Source organism: Alligator sinensis, unplaced genomic scaffold (genome assembly GCF_000455745.1).
Source record: "Alligator sinensis unplaced genomic scaffold, ASM45574v1 scaffold28_1, whole genome shotgun sequence".
NCBI lineage: Eukaryota > Metazoa > Chordata > Crocodylia > Alligatoridae > Alligator > Alligator sinensis.
Genome location: NW_005842133.1, coordinates 2045508 through 2071567, shown reverse-complemented (window position 1 = coordinate 2071567; position 26060 = coordinate 2045508).

The following is a 26060-nucleotide window of genomic DNA, read 5'->3' as shown; positions in this document are numbered from 1 at the left end:
AGTGACCACAAGATGAATATGAGCCACCAATGTGATGCAGTGGCAGGCAAAGCTAACCAAACCCTGGCGTGCATCCATCGATGTATCTCAAGCAAAACCAGGGAAGTCATCCTCCTGCTTTACTCGGCCCTGGTGAGACCACAGCTGGAGTACTGCATCCAGTATTGGGCCCCCCACTTCAGCTTCTCCAAGGATGTAGAGAAGCTTGAGAGAGTCCAGAGGAGAGCCACGCAGCATGATCCAATGCCTGGAGGGCAGACCGTACAAGGAGAGTCTGAGGAACTTGGGACTCTTCAGTCTAGAGAAGAGACAGCTCAGGGGGGACTTGGTGACAGCCTACAACTTCATAAAAGGGGTATATCAGGACTTGGGAGAACATCTGTTCACCAGAGCTCCCCAAGGGATAACAAGGTCTAATGGCCATAAACTCCTGGAAGGCCGATTTAGACTGGATATAAGAAAAAAGTTCTTTACGGTGCATGTGTCCAGGGTCTGGAACAAACTCCCCCCAGAGGTGCTGCAACCACCTACTCTGGACTCCTTCAAAAAACTGCTGGATTTATTTCTTGCTGGGGTCACTTGATCCCAGCTGACTTCCCGCCTATGGTGGGGGGGGGGCTGAACCTGATGATCTCATGAGGGCCCTTCCAGCCCCTATTATCTATGAAATTTATGAAGTCATATGCTTCTAGTGGAATAGCACATTTCACAAGCAGCCATCACCACTTTATGCAATAGCTTCACTTTCAAAGCTGATTTATGGAGAAGCCTATACAGAAATGACAAAGGCATATGTAATTGTAGTAAAAGTCTGTGTCTGGCCTTCAACCACCTGGCCAGATCAAATGGAAGCAATCCATCTTGGTCACTGCCATTCAAGAACCATACTAACTTGTGAGATCTCCCAGACAGAAATAAGGAAGCCACCACAACAGTACCATCTCCCCACTCTGGGCTGCAAGGCAAATGCTTTACCTTTCAGCCAGTGCTACAAGTCCCCTTGTTAATGTCAGGTTGGGGTTTTAAAGACTACAGGAAGTCATAGCAGAGGTGGACAAAGGGGGCAGTATACCTCATTTCCATGTGGATCCTCACATGTGCCAGAGCTGCACTCATATTGCATGATACCACCTTTCTACCCCACCAGCCTAAAGTGTGCTGAGTTGCAAAAAGTCCCAGACTGAGGAAATAACATCTTTAAACAATGAAGGGAGATGACTAAGGGTTGTATAATTTTGGTCCTGCCTGACAAAAATCCTTTCTGATTGTCCTTTCCCTACCTCTGGGGTAGAAATGCAGATGTCGGAGCAGTGATAGATGCCTCCCCTACATATTTTCAGTATATTTTGTATCTCTCTGTCCCTCACCAATGCAGTCAGAAGTTGGGTCATCCCCTGGAGCCAGTGTGTGTCACCAGAGATTTTATACTGACTGAATCAATTCTCTAGCGACTGATGTGCCAGCCCAGGACCAATGCAATTATACCAGGAATGAATTTGGCTCAATATGTATAAGCAAGGAATATTCTCAAGAGTGCTGCTACCTGGGTCTAAGTGAATGCACAATCCTGACCCTGCATTATAATGCATTTGTGTTCTGTTGTGTTTCTATAGTGTATTTTAATATGGTTTATAAGCCTTCTGTAAGGAAAGTCGTAGCAATAAAGCTTGACTGATTGAGTGATGCACCATCATTTGTAGGGTCTGTTGCACAAACTATTTTGATAGTTGAAGATCATAAAGTATAATGTCTGTGCTAAAAGTGACACAATGAAGAAGATGCTGCACCTGCTTCAATTTGAGCTCAGTCATTATTTAGAGCTAGGGGTACAGGAGTTGCAAACTACTGCCTCTCTGATTCCCTACTGGTTGGCCAGAAGATAAATGTCTCAAACTAAGGACCCCAGGCACACAATAATAAAAACCTTTTAGAGACTAGACCCTTCCACTAGTTAAAGGAAACCTATTCCCATTTTTCTGTTAGAAAAAAATTGAATGCAATTTTGCAGTGGCAGAGATCAAGCTTTTTATTTATATTAAAAATGCAGCTGTTTTTTTTTAAAGAAAGAAAAAGATTCTTCTCAGAAAGGCTGGGTGAGCTGATGGGGCAGTTTCTCTGTTCATCTGCATCTGTTTTACAAAGGGGAGTGGAGACAGACTGCACCCCCATTACTTGGATTCCTTTGATGCAGAGGTGTCCCATACAAGTATAAAACCAATGTAGCAATTTTTACATCAGTTACCAGAAGGCCAGGGAGGGGGCAAACAAGTGGAGTGACTACAGTACACTGCAGTACCAATTATTTTCAGCTGCCAGTCATTTGGTCTGATGCCAGCTGGCTCCCCACTTGCTCTCATTGGCACTAGGACTACTGATGGGTTGTAACCAAGGAACATAATGTTCATGAACAGCTCAGTAAAGCAAAGAATACATGGCCTTTTTCTGCTATTAATTAAAATACTGGGATAAGTTTGGATATGTATTTTTGTTATTTGGCTTTCCATTAAATTCTAGTTGTGAGCTTGCGCATGAGTTTCTTCTCATGGGACAACCTCTAATAGCAACCAGCTGACTTAAAAGACCTATAATATCAGTAATGTATAATAACAATTGCATATTGGAATCAATTATTATAATAAGTAAGAATAGTAGAGGCTGTGACTTGCTCAGGCCTCAATGGGACTTCCAGGTCTAGATTCTGCATATGATGAAAGTGAAAAAAAAATATATATATATATCCAAATTCACCCCCAGAATAATTTGATTAAGTTGTGTGGATTTACATTTGACGTACAAGCAGCTTGCTCTTTCTATAACCAGGATGCATATAGATAAAAATGATAGAAAAACATATCCCTAGGAAATATATGGATTTTTTTTAGGCAGGAGAAAAAAATCTCGGATAAGACAAAATGCAATTCAGTGCACTACAAGCAAAGAAAGCTGTTACTCTACTGGAAATAAGAGACAGAGCTGTTCTGCGAGCTATCAATTACACCATAAGCCACCTTTTGAGTTATACAGAGTTAACATGGTAGAAGGATGCTATCTAAAACTGAGGCTCTCTAATAAACAGCTAAATATACTTGTGAAAGGTAGGTACACAGAGCACACCAGTTCCCACATTTCTTCCTGGCTGTATGAGCAAGGTTGTGGAACTGGGCCCTGTGTTTGGACTGCAGAAATTAGTCCATAAAGAACAAACAAGCATAGCTAACTGGCAAGCATCTCTGAAACAAATGCGCTATGGCTGGATGTCATCAGGGGAGACAGCATGCCTATGTCATGAAGTTATCCTTTGCTTCAGAGTTCATTATAAACCACAGAGACATTGGTAGTATCTTGAGCCCGCCTCATTCACTTTGTAGCAATATACTTTAACCACCAGATCACAGCCCAGGCACCATCCAGACCACCCTGTATGTCTCTTCTTGAAGCTGGCTGCTTGCACAGCTGAGAAGGGAAGATACATGGGGTCAGGAGATGAGAAAGCCCAAGGGAGTATGAAAGGGAAATGCTACCTAGAGAGGCAAGGGTGCTTGGGTTCTGAACAGAAGGCTTGTCTTCAATTCAACAGAAATTACTCTACTTCTTTTTATACAATTACTATTAAAGGCAAGGTCCAGAAAAGTTGTTGTGGGGAAAGTTAGGGAAAGGGGAGAGGAAGAGAAGCTGAACCAGCACCCCATTTTCTGGGGAGAGTCATTGAGCCACATTTTATTTTTGTTCTACTCTAAGATATATAAGCAGCGACACTTTAAGCATCTAACTCAATGACTTTCTACATCACCTCCCGTAACAACTTGAATCTAATGTATACAACAAAATGCCTTAGTCACATGTCCCTACTGTGCATGCAGAGGTATCTAAGTCCATTTGTGAGATTCAACTTCACCTTGGCTGCAGAGAAGTTGTGAGTAAAGCCTGAGATTGTGGTCAGTCAAAAAACTACATCTTCACCACTCCTTCCAAGCTACAATTGCAAACTAACATGAACTTCCCAGTGCACTATCCAAAGCAAGTAAAATGAATGTGTGAAAGAAGGAAGAAAAATAAGGGGGAAAGCCAAGACCCTGAATTGCAAAATTGAACAAGGAATCCAGTAAGTAAAAAGAGATAGATAGAAGTTGTGTGTGGTCGGTCTAATCTGCACATTCCAGGATACAGAAGGGTCAGCATCAGCTCGAACATCTAAGTGGACTTCAGGAGAGGATTTATGCACATCTGGATGAAAACAACTAACTGGCTGACTGGTAGCCTGAGGTCTACAATTAGGCGCAATCTCCTGACTAGACAGTGAAAAGTATCGCTACCACTAGAACAGCATGGGAATCCTAAGTGTAATAAGGAATTTAACAAGAATAAAATCAAACAAATTGTTCAAGTGCAATAAATGAATTAGTTTGAAATAACCATTTCTCAAGGAAACCTGTTAAATATGTAATATTCTTTCTTCAAGTCTTATTTACAAAGTCACATCAGCTTCAAAAACACATCGCTTTGTATCTGCAGAAATTGTATGTAGCATTCTTCACATTTATAAGAAAGTGTATATAATATCAAATGACCAAATAAAATTGAGGGAAGGTGAAAGTGGGTGACCTCTTGAACAGCAACTTTCAACTGTTATTCCATGAGAAGTTTCTCTTAAGGAAACTGACCTTTGACCATCAGAACTTCAAGTTTGTCTTTCACCCCCTTACAAAATCTCAGAAGAGAGAATGGCCCTGAAAAAACTAGTACTTGGACCTCTTCACCCTTATGACCAGAGCATATTAGGCTGTCTGGATATATACTGTCCTTTATTATCCATATGTGAAAGCAAGGCTCCATTAACTGTATGCAGCTATATACAGAGTTTTTTCCTATAAAGGTTTGTCTACAACAAAACCTCAAGACCAGAATTAAGGTTTAATGCTTCCTATGTTTGTGTTTTCTGAGCTTTTCTTTATCATAGCCATTAACTTAAAAATAGTTGAGATCTAGCTGAGGATAAAAATAGATAGATTAATACTATATATAGTGGTATGTCAGATACAATTATACTATTAGAATCTCTTCTATAAATGAACATTACTTTCAGGACTGCACTTCAAAGCAGTAGCAAATATCCTTTTTTTTCAGATCAGTGTCTTCTGCTTAGAAAATAAATGTTCCAGATTAGCTCTGGGCATTTAGGTAGCAGCAGGAGACCATTATCCTGTGACAACGTTCTCTTCCATTGACATTATCTCTTAATTATTGCCCATCTAGGATTAAGTTAGCATCTATCAGTGTAGGAAAACTCTATACATTATTCTCATCTCTGATATCAGTGAATCCTTTCACTAAAATTTTACTTTCAATATGCTTCTATTCAGATTCCATGTGCCTTTTTTAATGAAAGACTATAACATTTCTCTGCCAACTGCGCCTACAGCACCCCCTTCCTCTTGCATAACACTGTCCAACCCAGGACCAGCCGTATAGGTGGGCAACATGGGTGACCCAGGGTATCATGGTCAGGGACGTGTCCCCCCCCGCAACACACACACTGCTTCCAATTCCCTGCCAGACTGCATCCCATGCCCCTGCCCACCCACCTCTGCTTCTGCCTGCAGCAATAGTAGAAGTGGTGCCCCTGAAGTAGGAGTGGTGGAAGTTGGCTGATGCGGGGCTCAGCAATGAAGAGGAAGCCCCACTACCTGCTGGGCAGGGTGGAGCAGGGGGGCTGCGAGCAGCACCTGCCACCCCGTGCCCGCAACCAGCTCTACAAGTCCTACTACTGCATGAGTCAGCAGCACCGGCTCCTCGTGTTCCTGCTGTCCATCATAGGCACCTGCCTGATGCTTCTTGCCATCTTCACCTCTGGGCTGGTGAGAGATGAGCCCCATCCTGCCCCCCAACTCCCCCAGCCCCTTTAGCCTGCTTGGCCACCATCGGAGGATGCTGCAGGGAAGCAAGTCTCGCAATCCAGCTCTGCACCTCCCCCAGGACTTTATTTCTGAAACATTCACCGATACATATTTAAACTCAAAGAAAGGGCACCAAAATACAAGTTCTCCCAGGGTGCCATTTTCCCTAATGCTGGCCCTGGTCCAACCAAACATGGAAGCTGAAAGGTGAGGTGTGCTATCACTGAGAGTAACAATAGTGCTGTGGTTTAAAGGCTTTGCTCTGAGGATTCAGCAGATCTGGGAAGAGTTTCTGGCAGATTTGCTGGGTGATTGTGTGCATCTCAATCATCTCCCTGGGCTATATTCTGAATTCTTTACACATGCCAGCTAGCACTTCCTCACCCAGGTAAACATACCAGTTTTGATGTACAAGGTTCCCTTTTGGTAAATTCCCTTCCACAAAAATGGGGATAATACGTCTTACTCCCCCCTTCCCCTACATCTTTACCTATTTTTGTTTAAGTTAAAAACTGTAGAAGGTAAGGACTGAGGCTAAAATAAACAGATCTTCAGTAATGCAAAATCTATTGTCATCTTCCTTTGAACACTGATTTTAATGAATGTCTAAGCAATATTCAAAATCAACGCTAACCCAAAAGGATCATTTTCCCCCCTGACTTTACACATGATCTTGTGACCTACTCTCCATCACCTTCCTTCCCTACAATTGACCCTACAACCTGCTTATGCAATGCCATTACCAGGATAATGTCCATTGGCCCTGAAACCTGTTTTTACCCCCCATCTCTTCAATGGAGAGGTGTTTGGGATCTCTGTGACTCCTGAGGGATGGCAAGGCATAGCTGTTCCCATGTCGCACCTTGAGAATATCTTCAGGGGAGCCTGTGGCCTGCCCATTCCATGCTTGGGCCCACAAATAGATGCCAGAAGGGCTTACAAATCCTGTGGCCGCACGTGCCCAGATTTTTGGATGAAAAGTCCGTTCAGATCTCCTATTAAGTCTTGGTGGCCAAGTAACCTTCTTACATGACTTCCTTGTGATAAGAAGAGTTGCCCCTTCCCTCAAGAAAAGACTATTGCATTCTCCTAGGCGAATACATTTTACAACATCCGGGGTGAAGTACGTCATTAAGGAACAAAGTCTTCTTGGTCAGGAAAACATGGTTGTAGCATGAACTTCCAAACATGATTAGCTGAATCAATGCTTGCTGCTTCGTCTAGGATGAAGTTTGTACGTAGCATGAAGTGTGTGTGTATGTGTGATTCTATGTATGCACTGTAAGCAGAGCTTCCTACAACCAAGGAATGGACAAGAACAGAAGCCTCCAGTAAAATGTCTAGAGATCTTACAGTGCAGACCTAATTTGCCTGGGAAACACCAAGATACTACGATGATGGGATGTGATAGAAAATCCTAAGTATAGCCAGCTTCTGATGCCTATCATTAGATAACCCTTGCCTGGCTACGGGTTTCGTTCATTGTGAGAGGATCATAGCACTCTTACAAACAGCACAGCCCAGGGTCCAGAAGGCTGCAGGCAGGCACCGTGGTAGCTTTCCCACATGGATATCCCAGGTCCCATCAGTTCTGACCTCCAGCACCACGGCTACGCCAGACCTGGGCCTCTCAAGCAGACACTGCCAATTGTATGATGTTTTTGTGCTGTGGACAAATGCCTATTAGGGACCACCAGGCTCAGTTTCATTTGTGTGTGACCTAATCAGCTTGTGAGCTTAGATCTCCATGTAGAATGCATTTACCCAGAAGACTAACTTCCATCTCATTCCCTTTTTAAATAACATTAGCAAAAATAAATGCAAACACCTCCCTCCTTTCCCCTCCGCCCTTTGAAGAACCTACTTCAGCACGCTTTGAAAGGGCTGCTGCAAGACAGCTAAGGAAATCCAAGCTCCACTGGTCATGTCTAGGTATTGCAGGCTGTCAGGTATGGAAAACCACCCACTGTTTAAAGATTACTCCTCACAAAAGAGCAGATTAAAAAAAGAGAGAGCTGCAGCTTTAACTTTACATTTCTCTCTTTTGTTGGCTGAAGCCAGTTCCTTGGTGTTATTTTAATGTGGCAGTGGAGGTGCATTTAATACACTGTATACTCAAGATGCTTCCTTTTTTATGTGCGGTGAATATCCAGCATGTAATTGAAAAAAGAAAAAGAGGCTGCTTGTTTGCTGCCTGATCCAGGAATGATTAAAGGTAGAAGTTTTTCAGACATTGCTGACAGAAAGGGTATAGTTAAAGCTGCTTTAAAAAAAAGAGAGCCTTCATAAAGAGCCAGTACTCAAACCGCTATTAAAAGCATCATGCTTGTTAAAACCTGTAAAAAGGCAGGAAATCAGTGAGTGAAATGCAGCTTCTTCACCAATTACTGAAAGGAGTATACACCTTAAAGCACTCTTTGAATTGTGTCATACCAGCCTCGCTCTTTTTTTCTCTCCCTCCCTCCTCATCCCCTCACCCTCTGTCCATGCGTGTGTGTGAGCGTGTGTGTGTGCGTGCATGCCTCTCCCTCTCTCTCTCTCTATCTTGTGCCAGGCCATTCATTGGGTACATTAGTGATGAAGGGGGGAAGAATGGGTTTACAATGCTACACCAAGTTCACTTCTCGCTTGTTGTTTGCGACCCATTTACAGCTGAATGACTCTGTGCAGAGACAGCTCTAAATGACTCTCTCCACCTCTTCACCAAGCCACTTGTTTTTGTCATTTCTTTCTTCCTTCCCCCCCCTTTTTGTAAATCCAAAGGAAATAATTGATAAACCGCATGCTGTCCACCTTAAAGGCAAATGCATATCCACCTGGTTAAAATTCCTCCTCTTTCTATTCTCCATCTCCCTATATCCATTTTGCTCGGCGCTGTTTAAACAATACTTCATCAAATGCAGCCTGAAGCAAATAAAAAGCACAGTAGAGTAAATAAAAAGTAAAAAAAAATAAATAAAAAAAAAAATCACAGGCTGGAGGGTAAGTACTTTTATTCCTGTACTTTCATTGCCTGGGGAATTATTATTCCATTGCTGGTTTTGTGAAGGGGGGAGGGGGGGGCAAGAGGACAGCCATGTTATTCACAAAATGGATTGCTCCTCTCACTGCTTTTCACTCCTGTGGGTTCTCAAGAGTCCACTGATTACAACAAAGTGTGGCCATCTATTCCGTCTTATTGACAAAGGTCCTTAATTACTGCTGCACCAGTAATACCTGCTATTAAATTCTGCTAAACAGAGGCTGCAAATTAGCTGCAGGTCTCAGTAACCTTTTGTGCGTAATTACAGGCAGTGGGATTGACGTTGAGGCTATATAACTGACCCAAGTCATAGCAATGGGAAACCTTTGTTTATCACCTGCGGTGGGGGCCAAAATGTGAAATTAAAAGCTCTCCATCAGCTGAAGGCCTTCAGAAGCCCAGGAAAGCAACAGGCAAAAAGCAAACTGTTCTATTTTTATAACCGACTTCTTCAACTGCTATTTAAACTCACAGCTCATTAACCTGCAGGGCTGCTCTAACATACAATCCATGCAAAGTTTAAAATGGCAAAAATTTAGGTTGCCTTTTTGAGGTGTTCTATATTTCATGAAAGCCTTTAACCTGCATTTAAGAGCCTGTTTGATGCAATTGCTAACTATAAACAGCTGTCAGCATAAAAAATAAAAAGCATGGACTTTTAATGTTGCTACTTCAGGAGTCTCTTTTTTTGATATATGAATTCTATTCTAGTCTATTCAGGTTCTTATACCATGCCCATCACCAAGGTATCTGAGTGCTTTCCAACAGCACAATAAGGGCCTGATCCTCCAAGGCTTTGTGTGCTATGGCCCCAGTCCAGGAAACACTTAACTTCAAGCATGTGAATAGTCCCATTGACTGCAGGCAGCGCTCCAGTCAGTGTTGCCAGTTCCAGGCCAAAGTACTTAGCACCTTGCAGGATGCATCCTCCTAGCATTGCAACTAGTATCTGTTACACGTTATTCTTGTTTAAAGCAGTATTGAAACAGAAACAAAATCCTCCAAGTTCTTTCACGACACAATTTTCATCACACTGGACCAGTTTCCAAGAAGCCCCTATACAACTTGCAGGTAGGGGTGCTCATCCCTCTCCCACCTTTCCCAGGCACAGGCCTGTCAGACAGGCAGTTCCAACAATCCAGTCTTTTTAGTGGCCCGTATGACAAGACAGCAATACGGGGAGTATGAAACACTTCCATAACGATTGAATCAGTCCATCATGTCAGCTCATCACTTTCACTTCATCAAGATTTAGCATCCTTCCCTATTACATTGTTAAGAAACACATGGGAGGGGATTTTTAAAAAGTAGATGTAGTTGTTGGATTTATAGCATATGAGATGCAACAGACTTGAAATAAATGCTTGTAAATCCTCATGGCTCTTCATGGCTTAAAAAACCAAAAATAGTTGAGTAACTTTGCCAGCGATGACTCCACTTGACAGCATAGAAGTCTTACACAGTGTAGACTAAACTCCATGCTCAGAGTTCAACCCCTGTTGATATGAAGACGTTGAATACACACCTCTGAGGGGGGAATTTAGGCGAATATGTTTTTCAGACAACATTACAGCAGGATGTTGTCAGGTTAAAAGGTCTGCTGGCAAGACAACAATCTACTCACCTTGGAAGAAGATTTCAAGTCCATTTCACAAAAGGGCGTGGGTTCTTACTGGGAGATTTCTAGCAATAAAGGAAGTGAAAAGATTTAAAAGAGAGTATTAACATGACTTGAATTACAATGGGACTCCTGCAACTTTCTCCTGTTTCCATGAATTGCACCTTGTAGCCTGTGTTTATCTACTGTTCCTGCAAGCTGCACTAGGAAGTAGTAGCCATAGAAGCAAAATAAGTATTCCCTCCCCGACCCCAATATGAAATAAAATTTTATTAAAATCAACTCAGAATGACTTAAATGGTACCGACATTTTTTCAATAGTCCTTGGGCGCAGTTGAAGGGTGTTTGGTACAGAACACCTTTAGTCTCCCTCAGTTCCAGAAATGACCAGGACTCAAACCTAACATTATTTATGTGAGTAGCCAACACAGAACCTTAGAAATAACAATAATTTACAGAGCAATACATTTTTATAGCCATCAGGAGTTCTAAAATGAATTACACAAGGCACTAGGTACCATTGACAGAGCAGTTAAGGTGTCTTGTTATGGAATCAGGGCATGAATCGAAACTTCACTCCCAACTTGGGCCAAAGGCCACTCTCAGTAGACTCAGCTATGACTGCATACTTTGTCATTTGGGCTAGAGCTCAAAGGTTACTTAGACATGATGGAAGCCATATCAATCTTTTGTGTACTGTTGGCTATGGAAGCTGGCATGCTTTACCCATCCTAGTCCAAGCTTGACTGGGCATGCTTTACCCATCCATGACCCAGCAAGCTTGACTGGGCTTTTCACCATTTGGACTAATTACCACTGACTCTGATGTCAGTTATCTAAATAGAAACAATTGGGTGCCAAGAAAAGAAATAGAAATCTCAGGTATAAAATATACTTTCTTTCTGTACTGTAATTTTAAAGGACTAACCAATTGTATTACCCTCCTGTTATACTTTGTATTACTCCTGTTATACTTTGAATGAAACCCCTTAACTACACAAGGGGTTAACTACACTGAAATGGAGTCACTTTCCCCAGAGGCTTAAATATGTACTGGATTCAATGGATGACAAACCTCAACTCCCTGATCATACTTGATGGGGATCATGGGATATAATGGATATTAATCCTTGTGCTTCAGGGTTTAAACCAATCTCTGCCTAGTAGGAATCAGGAGGGGTAAATAAGGGGGAAATTCAGTCACATCTGCTGACCCAAGTTCTTACTTTGTGCTCTGAAGCATCTGCTTGGCAAAACTGGGAATTACCATTTCATAAGAAAGGCTGACATATCAAAATGTGATTTTGCTCTGAATGCACAGGGCGTCAAACCATTTCATTACCACACAACCAGGAGGCACTGTGACCTAGAAAAGAAGATAACATTTTCCCGTCAGCACTACCTGGCAGGTGCCCAAAATGGTTTTAAAAATAAAATAAAACTAACAGGATATTACAGCCGCAATGTTACATTACATTAGGTTGTCAGTATCACATTAGTTCATACTATGTGCTATCCCTGCAAAAAATAAAAATAATAGAAAATGAATATTAATATCAAAATGGAAGCCCATGAAACAATATTAGAAATGAATTTGTTCTAAAACATTTTTTCCATTCAAAATGTGGTAATGCCAGAGGATTTTTTGTTGAAATAGGCTTGGGAGGAGGGAGGGGTGGAAGAGTATTCTTTGAAAACTTTTTTTACCAAAAAACTATTTTAACAAAAATTTTCAAATCAATGTGGTAATGCACTAATCTAATATTGACCAGTGTCAGAGACAGGATGCAGGATTAATTTGACCTGGGCTTTGGATCTAGTATGGCAATTACTGTATTTCTAATCCACAGCTAAAAAGACAGATAAAAGATCACCCACAGTTTCTGAGGTCCCATTGTCTACAGGCATCAGGTATGCATCAGGCTGCCAAAGAGAACAACTTGAGAAGGGCAGACATCATGTAGACATTTCTTAAGAATAAAGAACACACTTCACAAGGATTTTTGTTTTAATTTTTAACTAATACATTCTGACTTTGCAGCCGTTCAATTTTCCATTTCATAATGATTCTGAACCCAAACCTGCCATCCTTATTCTGGCAATACTTCCACCATGATCGAAGGAAGGGACTTTTGTGTGAGTAAGAATTGCTGGATTGAAACTCTGTTATAAATTCTGTGCATCCCTCCTCTCTCTCAACCTCTATGGCATCAAATGCAACACTGTGAATGTCTTTAGTGCTTTCTATGTGCTCAGTTCTGCAAGCTGCTGAACAAGGAAGGCTAGACTACACAAAGCTGTACAGGACAGAGGCACAGCTGAGTCTCCCAAAGAATTAAATTCAGTCTTTTCTATAACTAGGCTTTTGCAACCACTGACGTTCCACTCAAAATGATGTTTTGAAACATTAATGATATTAAGATGAGGTACATTGTGTGCGGCCTACAACTTAGAAGTAAATACTCATAACCCTGTTTCAAAATAAGAAGACTGTTACATCAAAAATTGCCCAAAGTTTCCCTGGCAGAGCCAAGAAGAAAAAACGCGTAGGCCTCAATGCCCGTCCCCTTTTACTATTAGTCAGTTCATAGTTGCTTCTTTGTGATAACATTGTGCATCGAAACCTCCAAGTGCCCAGTGAAACAGAAGAGGCATTTTTCAAACACTATTTATAAATAAGAAGCTCTCCATAAATGTGTTACGAAATAAGTAAAAACGAGAAGTCCTCACTACTTGAGTTCCATTATCAGATACATATTTACACAATGAGGCAAATCTGTCAGCTTTACTCATGTGATAGTCACAATATGGCTCACTTCAAAGGGACTATGTTAATCTAGGTGATTTTTTTTAAAAAAACAGCATCACAATCAAGGTTTAACACAGAGAATTTTGTTGCATAGTTCATAATATCTTATCACAGAGGGTATGGAGTCCTGAAAGCCCCAGCCCCTGGTTGCAGAAAAGATTTGAAAAATTTTACAGTGCAAGAGCCAAAAGGCAAATAGAAGACATTCACAATTTATTAGCTTTTTAAAAAAATGTTATCTCTTTCAAGTCACTCTAGTGATTGCTGGGACACAGGCGTGGATGACACTTGACAAGTGGTTTTTGAATGCCTATGCATATGCCTAAAAGGTCATTTAAAAACCTCATATGATTTTGCATACTGACAATTTCAGAACTGGTAGAGGATAACGTTTCCTCTATGCACAGTAGAATCCATTAATTAAAGACATCACAAATACAAATCAGATATTTTAATTCTTTAAAAATATTTACCTGGCATTCTATTGTATTTCTTGTATTCTGTTGGGTTTCTTATAGATGACTATGTAATAAACCACTAAATAATAACACACACGCAAATGAGGCTGGCATTAATGTTGTATATATATAAGATTAACTTCACTATTTCCAGACTTCGGGATGTATTGCTTTGCAACCTTAACAATCTTTAATAGAATTGTTTATTTTATAATGTAATAGGCATCCCTTATATTATAAAATCATTAAACCAAAAAAGTACTCACCTTCCATTCTGAAAAGTCTTTTAAGAAAATGCTCTATATCTCAAAGGTAGCATAAACATGTATTATTTGGAAGTTGCTATAGTAACAGTTACTCCTGTAATTTGCTAGTGACTAAGATAAGGTAGCTCTAACTTACATATTCTGCATAACACTTGACATTTTTAAAGAGGTTTCCTTCCACCGTCTTATGCATTTTGTTTACTGGTAGCATAACCCTTTGCTTTTGCAGCTGACTTTTTTCTCCTTTGTTTTGGGCTGCTCATTTGGGGCCTGCTCCAAAGCTTGCGGAAGTCAGTTCAAACATTCCCATTGCTTTTAATGGGCTTTGGATCAAACCCCCTAAATTCCATAGTCACCCTACAAAGGTGAAACCACTTGTCCATGTAGCAAGTATCTCACATGAAAATAAATCACGTCAGTCGTTTGTAAAGAACATCAGCTGCTGCAGCTCCTGTTGCTGACAGAGATGGGTCTTTTAAATGCATAATACCTGGGTGGAAAAGTTTTCCCTCATTTTCAAATCTTTTTGCCAAGTGTTATCAAAAATGGACATCTGCTTTTGCTGCTGCCTTATGAATAATCATTAAACTTGAAAGAAGTGGAGGGAGTTCATTAATTGTTGTAATTTTATTCTATTCTATTTTATTTTATTCTACTCTAATAGCATCACCTAGCAAAATCTCTGATGAAATTTAGATGGTTTTATTACTGCAAGTTAAAATGACTAAGGTATTGCCTAACATTTAAGGAATGATGATTTCTCATTAGCAGGACGCAGTGCAGCGAGCTGCTTACATAATGAACAAAGTACTGAGGCACAACCACTAAATAACGTTCTCCAAAGCTATTACTCCAAAGAGGCATTGCAGCAAACCTTGCTCGCATCATTTTTTCTGAGATATTATGGGCCACATCCTGATGCCTTTACTCACATGCTGCTGAAACGGCAGCATCAGAATGAAGCCCTTTGTGAATATGTGTTCTATTAAACCATTTACCAAATGCACCTTAAAAAATATTAAAACATTATATCAGGTTTCAAGCCTAGGACTGTTTATTTTTTTTCCTGTTAACTTGAAAAGTGCTGAAATCCCAACAGACTCTGTAAAAATATGTGGCACTCTACAGCTCAGATGGCCAACATGAGCATTTTCTAAATTGCTTGCCTATCAAAATCATATTTGGAATTGTATTTTGTAAGTATGTGCAAAATTTACATTACAAAAGATGCAGTGTGGCATCGAGAAAGAGTTACTACAACTGTTTTAAAACACTGTGAGGTGGAAAAGGGCCCTCCAAGGAGCCTTTTTATTGCTCTTCAGACTCCCATTTTGAAGTGCCTTTGGTATGACGGCAGAAGCCCTACAATTAAATATTTAAATTACCATAACAATATTTTTTAAGCAGGGAGAACTTCAAGGGGCTTATTTAGAAATGCAATCCTTCCTTGTAACATTATACGTGTTCCTGAAGTAATTTAAAAAATAAAAGGATAGTCTAAATTTTATATTGCCCTGAGTGTAATAAGCACTGGGTGGGAATAGCAATATTGCAGTAAAATATTAAAGTGCAATGCATTTTCTGATTACATCGGGGTTTTCTATTTGCCAGTTTAATCCTCCAGAATTTAGCTGTTCCCTGTTCAGTCCTTTTACATCATCTTTAGCTAATCTGTCAAATATTTTAGACAGCCAAACCAATTTTCAGATTGTTCAGGACTTTGCCACAAGCACCATATGCTGTTAATAAGATTTTCATTTGGAATGATGCCACGACATCCATGTTTTCTATTGTATATAAATACTGAAATTTAATGGCTTCAGGTTTTGTTTAATATTAACATCAACTATAAAAAAAAGGAGGTTCTCAAACACCAAGCCCCATAGTGAAATGCACTAGTGACAGCTATTTGCAAGGTTAATGTTGTGGAAAACAACATCCATCTTTGAAACAGTTTCATTAGCCCCATATAGCTGACCTCTCCACATAATGTTGTCAAATGTGACGTGCATCAGATTATTGGGAATATGGAGATCAATAAATATGCAACACCAGCGCTTAGAACGCTCCTGGCATCATAGCCGTACAAATGCCATCTACCATTCCAAAGAGTAGCTGTCATCTGTCAAATCTACTAGCAAATAGACAGGCTTAAGGGGAAAGCTATCAGTAATAGTAAAATATATGAGTAAAGATGAATTAGACAGGAGTACAAAGTCAAGGTTCTGATGCATTAAGGTTCTAAATGAAAAACACCGGATAAACACTTTAGAACAATGAGTTGAATTAAATGTAAATCCCTCTCATACGGTAGTGTCTGACATATTTGCCTTTTAAAAATACATTTTCCTTTTGCATTTCACTCTCTCTAGGACAGTTTCTAGGTGCAGTGCTCCTCCTCAAAGGTATGAAACACCATCAACTCACACATGCTTCTGTTCCTCGGTCTTTGCACAAGATCTGGGCTTTTCAAAAGGATCTAAAGAGAGGCTTCAACATACTGATTTAGGTGGCTAAATAAGTGGTCTGATTTTCAAAAAAAGCTGATTCCAAGCAGCATAACCCTGGATTTAACTGCTGGTTTGAAGTTAAAGCCAAGGTTTGGCTGAATGGTTACAACATAGACTGAAACCAATTAATGGTTAACTAAGATAAAGCCAAAAGGATATTCGTTGCTTCTTTTTTTTTTTTTTTAAAGGCATTTTTATATTCATATATGCAGCAGGTATGTAGATCTCTTCAGATTTATTCCTATTCAAGAGATTGGCAACACCTCAACAGCAGGTAGAAAGAACAACACAAATTAAGAACACACTTTAATTTTAGCTTGAAAGTGCTTAGGGTAAAGATAAATGTTCAGTTAAAATAATAAACTCAAGGTCCAGTTGCTGACTCCAAAGTAAAAAAAGAGTGCTGCTTTTCCTGAATTAGACCCCTAGTAATACAGCCATAAAGGGATAGCTAAGTAATGGAAATTTCTCCCAGCCAGTTCCCGGCTCTAAACACCCAGTGACTTTATAACCAGCAAATGCATTTCACCCTTTCTGTATGTCCTCCCACTGCTTTCATTATCATTTAGCAGATATATTGCAAATCACTATTAAACTTTAGTCCATGGCTTTTGAGCCATTTGAGTGGTTTCCCCCAGTGAAGGAATTTCACAAATAAACCGGTGATCCAAATAATTTTCTGAATGGGAGTACTGAAAACTCTCACAAATTACTTGAATCCCACAGTACTTAATGCCACAAGGGATACTTCTATAAACAACTTCTTATGCTAAAATATATATTAAAGAGTACATGCTTGTTGGAGTACATGTTGTTCAATTAAAGCTGATGACAAATTGGCTTCATTCCTTATATGTTTTTAAAAACACTGCTCATTTTATAGAAAAAGAGAACAAACAGGAAGCATAAAGGTATTTTTGAAGTATACAGTTATAAGGTACTTGGCTGGTAATTTGCAACCTTGGTACACAACATACCTTTTAGCAAGGCTATTTATTTCTCAGGGAGAATGCTACAGTACTTACGATAAAGGCCTCTGTTGGACCTCTTCATCAATAGCAAACCTTTAAGCACAGCACATTTCATAAATAGGAGTTCCACTAACACAGACTTCAAAAGGATAGAACCTGATAATTCAAAAATAGAGCTATATTAAGTGTTCCAGCAGTCCATCCATAAAAGCAGCCTTATATTCCAAACGCCTCCTCTGTGCAGCATGACAGTCTATTAGAATAATAGCAGGGGAAAGCATAATTACAAGTAATCATTGGCTGGAAAGGAGCTAGTTGTTTTTGTAGAGTAAAATGCCTTCCTGAACCTGGCAGAAAATGCAACACTGGTTCTAGCAGAGAAGGCGGGTAACCATAGAAAATAATCACAGCACAAACCTTGAACTATTTGTTTTTATTTATTAAAACCTTTTATATGTCTTAATGTTTTCCCACTGAAATAAACTTAATTTGCCACCACATTGTCCTTTAGATTTGATTATTACATAATTGCTGTTGGTCAAATAGTCACATTCTTCTTAGCTGGTGTATTGAGTTAGGTTGGTAGGGTGTATGATTTAATGATTCTCCCATTTACTGATATGTTTCATCTACAGAACGCTCCATGAATAAACAAAACCTATCCACGCTGTTGGGTTGGGATACGGAAATGAGGGTCCCCACTAAACTAGACAAATAGAGTACGTGAGAAAGACCGAAGCAAGGGGCCAGCATTCTGCCTCGTTGCTCCTGTTTTTCTGAGGACAGAAAAGGGCCAACCATATGGAGGCTGTTTTTAATTACATCTGCCCAACCTACTGGACAGAAAGCACCTCTTTTGATGACTCTTCTCCCTATTTTTTTTTACCTCTTACATTTCAGTTACTACTCTTGTTTCATGTATCCTTCAAGACTGACATGTGCAAATTGGCCATTATCCTGAATCATTAAAGCCATTTGGAGTTTTGCTATTAACTTCAGTGGCGGTAGGATCAAGTCTTCTGTACTGGCCTATGGCACTGCTGGCGATTACCAGGAGATGACCTGCTCCGTTTCACCAGGATTGCTAGAACAGCACTGCTAGAACAATCCTGTAACCAGCTATTATTCCATTTTGAAGGACTGCATAGCAGAGCATGAACCAGAGAAACACACAGCTAAATTGTGATCCCAGCTATATGAGTCTTCTTCCTGGGCCCATCTTTGAGTTCAAAAGAGCTGTGTGAAACAATGAACTATAAAGAGATGAAGGCTAATACTGAGGAAAATATTCCAAATGCCAGGAAAGCAGGTACACCAGAGATATAGTGCGTCCTCAAGCAAACCAACATCCCTGGGGGTGGTCTGAGAAATCTGTTAAAAAGTTTTGCCAGGCTTAAAGTTTTTTCCGTTGTTCAAAGACACCAATCCTGCTGCCCTTCAAAGAGACTAACTGCCTTAAAGCAAGGACTAGTTCCTGAAGTGATGAGGAAGAACCAATGAAAAATGACTTAACGATGTACTGAAATTAAACTTTTGATATTTCTGATATTTCAAAAATTAACAGTTTCACCTGCTAGCAAAATTATTTAAGGATTGATAGGAACATAAACCTAACAATAAGCTAGCGTCAATAAAGCAATTATAATTACAGGATAATTTGCATATTATTTTACTTAGTATGCTAGTCCAGTAAAGACAGCAAACAATTACTTTTAATTCAGCATGTTGAAGTCACTACTGTATATATATCCTATATTTCCTTACTCTTATTATAATGCTTTTAATATGAAAACACCTCTTTGTGAAGACAATCCTATTATAGAGTGATATGCTTAATCACAGCCAGTGCTTACAGAAAAGTTTCAATGTTCATTACATTAGCTAGTCTTAAAATTGAATACAAATCAATTTTAATCAATATGCAGTAATAAATAAATATTAAGGAACTATGCTGCTAATGTACAGGTAGCCTAATTAAAGTAACAACATTTGCTGCACTTACATACCTTAATTTTCTCTACAAAATCCTTATTGAACCACTACTTTAAAAAAAATAATTGCATTTGCAATTAGAAACACTGAAGTTACATTATCGATTTTCTGCTAAAAACCTTTTTAGTAAACAAGCACAAACTACATTCATTAAATGTAAGTGCTTGGAGCTATGGTGTGAAATTCAATTCAGCCATTATCATGAATTACACTGATTATTGCTGTAATTATTTTCTCTTGGATACAACTGCATTTCTGTTCCTTGCTAGTTGTGTTGGACATATAACCATGTTCATTTTATAGCTAATAATACTCAACTGTAGTTCCAACAATTATTATCACTTATACAAATCATTAAGTTAAGCTATGGGTACCTAGTAGGATAAAAAAAATTAAGTAAAACATCCTTTTTCTGCCTCTGAAATAACTAATAGCATTGGTGAACAGAGGAAAATTACAGATGTTAACAGATTTACATTTTAAAAAATGTAATCACCTATGTTTCACTTTCACTGACATTTTGGTTACAGTGAACTTATGACTATCCATTAAAATCAAACAAAAAATATTGTCCCTTAACACACTAGCACTCATTTAAAAAGAACCTCTGTTAAAGAAACAAACCTTTTCCATGAGCTATTTATGTGCCAAAAGGATACAGCCTGAATGAAATGTCCTCATAATTTGATCTGTTATAGGAATCCATTTCACGGGTCATATCAAAACACAGTGACAAAAATGTTTTAAAGTTTATGACCTGATACAAAGCTCATTGACTTCAATGAAGACACTCCTACGGACTTCAGTGTTCTGTGAATGCAGCCCTTATATTAACTTTTCTGTCAGAGGGATCCCAAAATCATTTCTCAAACTGGAGGCCAAATCAGGAGCATCTTATTCCAGCAAATTCCCATTGATTTCAAGTTTTGACTGAGTCACAAATTCAACATTAGAGACTATCACACAGCCAGTACCATTGAAAAGAAGCCACTTCTGGGACAGCACGTGGAAAGCAACTTGTGAACAGTATGCTACAACCAAACACTAAAAGAGTAATATTTTGGCCAAAGAGATCAGGGCAAAACACTCTTTTACAAGAAGTCCTCTGGAATTTGATTTTAGAGAGAGACCAGACAGCTGCATGTGCATGTGACTACTTTGTATCCACATGCGAATCAAGTATTTGTTAAAATATACAGCGTCACAGATGTGCATAGCACTATAAAATCTGTGTAAATGGGCTCATTAGGTACCCACATCCATAACTACTTTCCCATACAAATATTTTCTACCACATGAGGCTTGCAATCTAGTGGTCCAATCTAGATCACACTTATTTACATAGATAACTGTTTACTAGATTAATCCTAAATGTGGTATAAATGTTAAGGTCTTAAGAGTCCCATAAATAAATTTAGATAAACAAAGCTTAGACTCATTAGGGGAAAACAGACATAATGAAAAGTTAATGTCTCTTAATATCAGATCTAACTTGAAAACCTATCATTCTATAGCTTACAATTAAAGTCCTGTGTACGGTCATCAAACTGGACTGAAATGCCACGGACTCTGCACTGGTGTGGTACTGCTATTCTGTGACACCTTCATTTAAATGGAAACGTTCAGGATCAAAACCTCTAATGGGAAAAGAATTTTTTGTTCACACACAATCTATATACTGTTACTTAATTATAACAAGTTTTGCTTTACCTAAAATAAAAGCACTGAAAATGAAATCACAATACAATTTATTATAATTTTTAAAGTATTTAAATAAAAAGAAATATGCTGAATTTGTGAGCCCTTATCAGAAACCCCAATTTACAGGCTGAATTTTTTTCTAACGCTGAATTTCTGAGGTCAGGATTTATAAATATGGGTCATCTATTGTATTAAGAACTTGACCTGGTCATGCAACCAGAGGCTGTACTCATGGGCGCAAAAGATTTGCAAAACTCATCACAGGGTCTAAAAGTAGCACCTCCTGCAGGCACAGGGTAACAAGCTATGTTCCCAGGCACAGTGGTGGCACCTTTTGCTGACCAAGTAGCTCCTGCTCCACTCTGGTTCCCTAATCTCCCCTCGGCTCCCTCGCTCATCATGCGTTGCTAGAATTATTTAACTTGGGAGAAGAGAGGCTGCCCAGGCCCTACAGTGGCTTCTGGGCCACTGTTGGTCAGTGTACTAGCAACATTAGCCTTATGGGTCAATTTTGTGGCCTTCAACCTCCCCTCTAGCCATACCCATCCTCACAGGTGTTAACCGTGGTTGTTCAAATAAGTCCTAGGCCCTATTTCAACATATGGCTCTCTCCAGCCTCCGTGTCTTTAAGCGTCTCAACCGGCTCGCAGCCCTGGTTCAATATATGGCCATCTCTGGCTTCTATGTCTTTAAGAGCCCTAGTGGATGTGCTACTGAGCATGAAGGAGAAGGGAATAGGGATTTTCACGTGCTATTGAGACTTCATAAAGTCCTCAGAGGCTCCCATAACAGCAGCACCACCCTTGCGGTACCCTAAAAATATTCAGTGCTGCTCACCGCTCTCTTCCCCCCACCTCTCCCCCTTGGTAAATTCTGGATCTACCCCTGGACTATTTCCTTTGAAGGTGGGAAATAAATTATGAATTGAAAAAGCAGGGGGAAAAGTCCCTCCCCCCCTTGTAGTCTATGAATAAAAACAAAGTGGAAATGAATGAAACCTACTAGTTTTAAAAGTTTAAGGGCCAGCTGAAGTAATTTAGAAGACCGGGGTTATTTTCACAACCCTTAGGCAAGCAGGAACTTAAATTCCAGTAACTTCACTTAGGCTCAGTTGAAAATTTTTTCCTGGATAATTTGGAATAATCAGTTTAATTAAAAAATAATGGTTAATCCCTGCAGTGAATCAACCACTTAGCTGTAAAAGTGAAATGGGATTTGATAAGAGAAGGTTATATGTCCTAAACATTTGAGGTTGTTCTTTTCAATGAAAGAAATAATTTCTTATTGTTATTTTGTGGGTGGGTGTTAATTACTGTGGCCAACTTAATGCTTACTTGACACAAATCATGAGCAAAACAATAGCTATCTAGAAAATAAATAATAAATTGTTCACCATTTCTTAGCATGCTAAAAGTGTAAAATTAATAAGAATCCAAAAATATTAGCTATATAATTACTTAAATAAAAATACTGATATTTGATGCACCCTCCAATGGAGCAGAAAGATGTGCCAAATCTAATGTTATGGCTCTATTTAATTGTAAATCTAGATGTGTTAATACTTTAATCAACCAATGAGAATGTACCTGTCTTTAGAAATAATTGAATAACCTTAAGAATACATCATAGAAAAGCAGTCAGAAGGATGACTTCTTTTGTATTAAAGGTCTTTTCTGGACTCGAGTAGGATGGAATAGGATTGTATTTAGGCACCTAAGTCTACTCAGGTGCCTAATAAGTGGAATAGGATCAGATCTACAAAACTTAGTCTACACTAAGGCAGTTATGGGATGATAGATAAAAGGCTAGAGTCTGACTTGGGACACAGGCTTCGTGGCTGATTTTTAAAGATTTATTTCACCTCTGTGCCTCAGTTCCCCCATCTGGAAAATAGTAGTAATTACACTGACCTCTTCTTAGAATCAATTTCAGATCTACTAATAAAAACAGTGGAAATCAGCTAGGATCGGTGGAAAGTATTAGGAAAACATATGTGAAGGTTAGAAAAAGAAGAATGGTTATTGACCTTTTATGCTGAAGGAAGAGTTCAAGGCTGCAAGAATGACATCTGAATTCTCTGAATGAACAAACCTGATTCTTTCTCATGCCCACGAAGCTGGTGTTGAATCAAAATTATATTCAACAATTGAAGAAAATATTGAAGATTTCCCCCCCACACTTTTTTTAACTGTTTCCCCTAGTATAATATGCAGTACTGATGGTCTCAGAAGGTGCTAAATTAAGAGGCAAAGCAAGAAAATTCAACCTGAAATGTAAGAATGCACAAATTAAATATACAATAAGGCAACAGATAGGCTAGAATATCTTCTTCTTCATAAGGGTATCTTTCCTCAGGCCACTCTGAAAACATGTAACATAACCTTCAAAGTAAAAAAGATTTGTTGCATTAGTTCTGCTTAGCTAACCATGAATACTAATTGCAGGAAGAATGAACTGCACCCAATACCTGAGGGCATGAGCTCACCAATAGATACAAAAGTTTCATAGGGCCAGTGCAAACAATGAAGTACGGTACCACTAAAATGAGTGTAGAACAACCTCATTGAAATTCAATATTCCATGATCTTTAACAAACTTCTAAATTTAAAAAGTCCATTCAAAATAGCAAGATAGCAGAAGGAAGGAGATAATCGAGAACTCAGATTTTAATTACAAATCAATGTTTCTCCTTATCCCTTTCTACTGATTAAAAGGGCCAGATTCACCCCTATGTTCTGGTTGTTTAGCTCCGCTCAAGAACTGCAAACCCACCTTCCAGATGCTCTCAGATGAAGCTTAGGCCAAACAGGGGATACAGGTAATTCCCAAGACATGGGTACAAAATGGTGGTATAAACCCATTCCATTCACAGTATTGTGAAAAGCTCTAGCTCATCTGTGAGTTGAATACCATCTCTGTGCAACAGTTTTATTTGGAAATGGTTTGTTATTGTTCTGGATGGTTAAAGGTTCACGATTTAAGAACTGGGACAATGTCATAAATAGATAAATATTAGCAGGTCCTAAAACAAAACTGAAGCCATATCCCAAAGTCCGTGTGGAATATCCATTAACTAATTAACCACCCCCATTGTGCTCGATGCCAATATCCATCACAGGTAAGGATTAAACCAAGGATTTTTCAAATAAAAACAAGAGGCTCTGGATTTTATTTTTCCAGAGCTCTGTTTCCAAAAAAATCACCTTGTTATTAGACCATTTTCACATTTTTATAGTGGGAATTAATACTTCGGTATCATCACTTCAGAAAACAGTAGGACTGTGCAAGCACTGATTGACAAAGTAGTTATCCCTGGAATAACTCCAGTGAACTATGCAGAAATTCACAAGGGATGTTTTGGGCATGTTGAGTTTTAACCAATTACTTTTTTTAACTAGTAAATGCTTCTTCTATTCGCAGGCCTTCCATCAATACTTTAACCTGCAACCTAGGGAACAAAAACAAAGCCTTCTACAGAAACCACCAACTAAATGAAGGAATTTGATGCTGAATATTTATCTATGCAAAGCTTCATTTCATTAGAGCTCAGTTCACTTCTGGTAAAGTGTAAATTAATAATGAGCTAATTAGTTTGTTTGACAGAGACCAAGATACACTAACTAAATTCACATACTGTCATATTTTAAATACTTGGATATGCTTGCTGCTTGCTTTGTGTCTAAAGGAGGCAGGTAAATATCAGTAGGACAATTTTCTAAATGGAGAGATTGAAGCAGAGAAATTAAGGGTGGTTCTGCTACACATTTTTCCATGCTGTTTTTTGGTGTGTGAGGAAGCTGCAGTTCTCTGGCAGATATCGTGTGCTGTCACTAGTTTTGGATTATGTAAGGTTCTCAGCAGAAGCTGATGGAGTGAGTTGTGCAAGGAACAAGAGTTCACTCCATGCTTGGCTTTTCAGATTCAGTCACTAGGGAAGAGTTATTCTCCAGGCACTTATATTAGGCTGATATTCTAGAGGGTCTCTACTCTACCTGACCATCTTAGACTTCAGGAAGGCCTTCGATACGGTATCCCACACCATACAATATCCCACACCATACTGGTGAACAAGTTAAGAGGCTGTGACTTGGATGACTACACAGTCCGGTGGGTGGTGAATTGGCTAGAGGGTCATACCCAGAAAGTCTTACTGGATGGGTCGGTATCGACCTGGAAGGGTGTGGGCAGTGGGGTCCCGCAGGGCTCGGTCCTTGGACCGATACTCTTCAATGTCTTCATCAGCGACTTGGACGAGGGAGTGAAGTGTACTCTGTCCAAGTTTGCGAATGACACAAAACTGTGGGGAGAAGTGGACACACCGGAGGGCAGGGAACAACTACAAGCAGACCTGGACAGGTTGGACAAGTGGGCAGAAAACAACAGAATGCAATTCAACAAGGAGAAATGCAAAGTGCTGCACCTAGGGAAGAAAAATGTCCAGCACACCTACTGCCTAGGAAATTACCTGCTTGGTGGCACGGAAGCGGAAAGGGATCTTGGAGTCCTGGTGGACTCCAAGATGAACATGAGTTGGCAGTGTGACGAAGTCATCAGAAAAGCTAATGGCACTTTATCGTGCATCAGCAGATGCATGGCGAATAGATCCAAGGAGGTGATACTTCCCCTCTATTGGGCACTGGTCAGACCGCAGTTGGAATACTGCGTGCAATTCTGGGGGCCGCACTTCAAGAGGGATGTGGATAACCTGGAGAGGGTCCAGAGAAGGGCCACTCGTATGGTTAAGGGCTTGCAGGCCAAGCCCTATGAGGAGAGACTAGAGAACCTGGACCTTTTCAGCCTCCGCAAGAGAAGGTTGAGA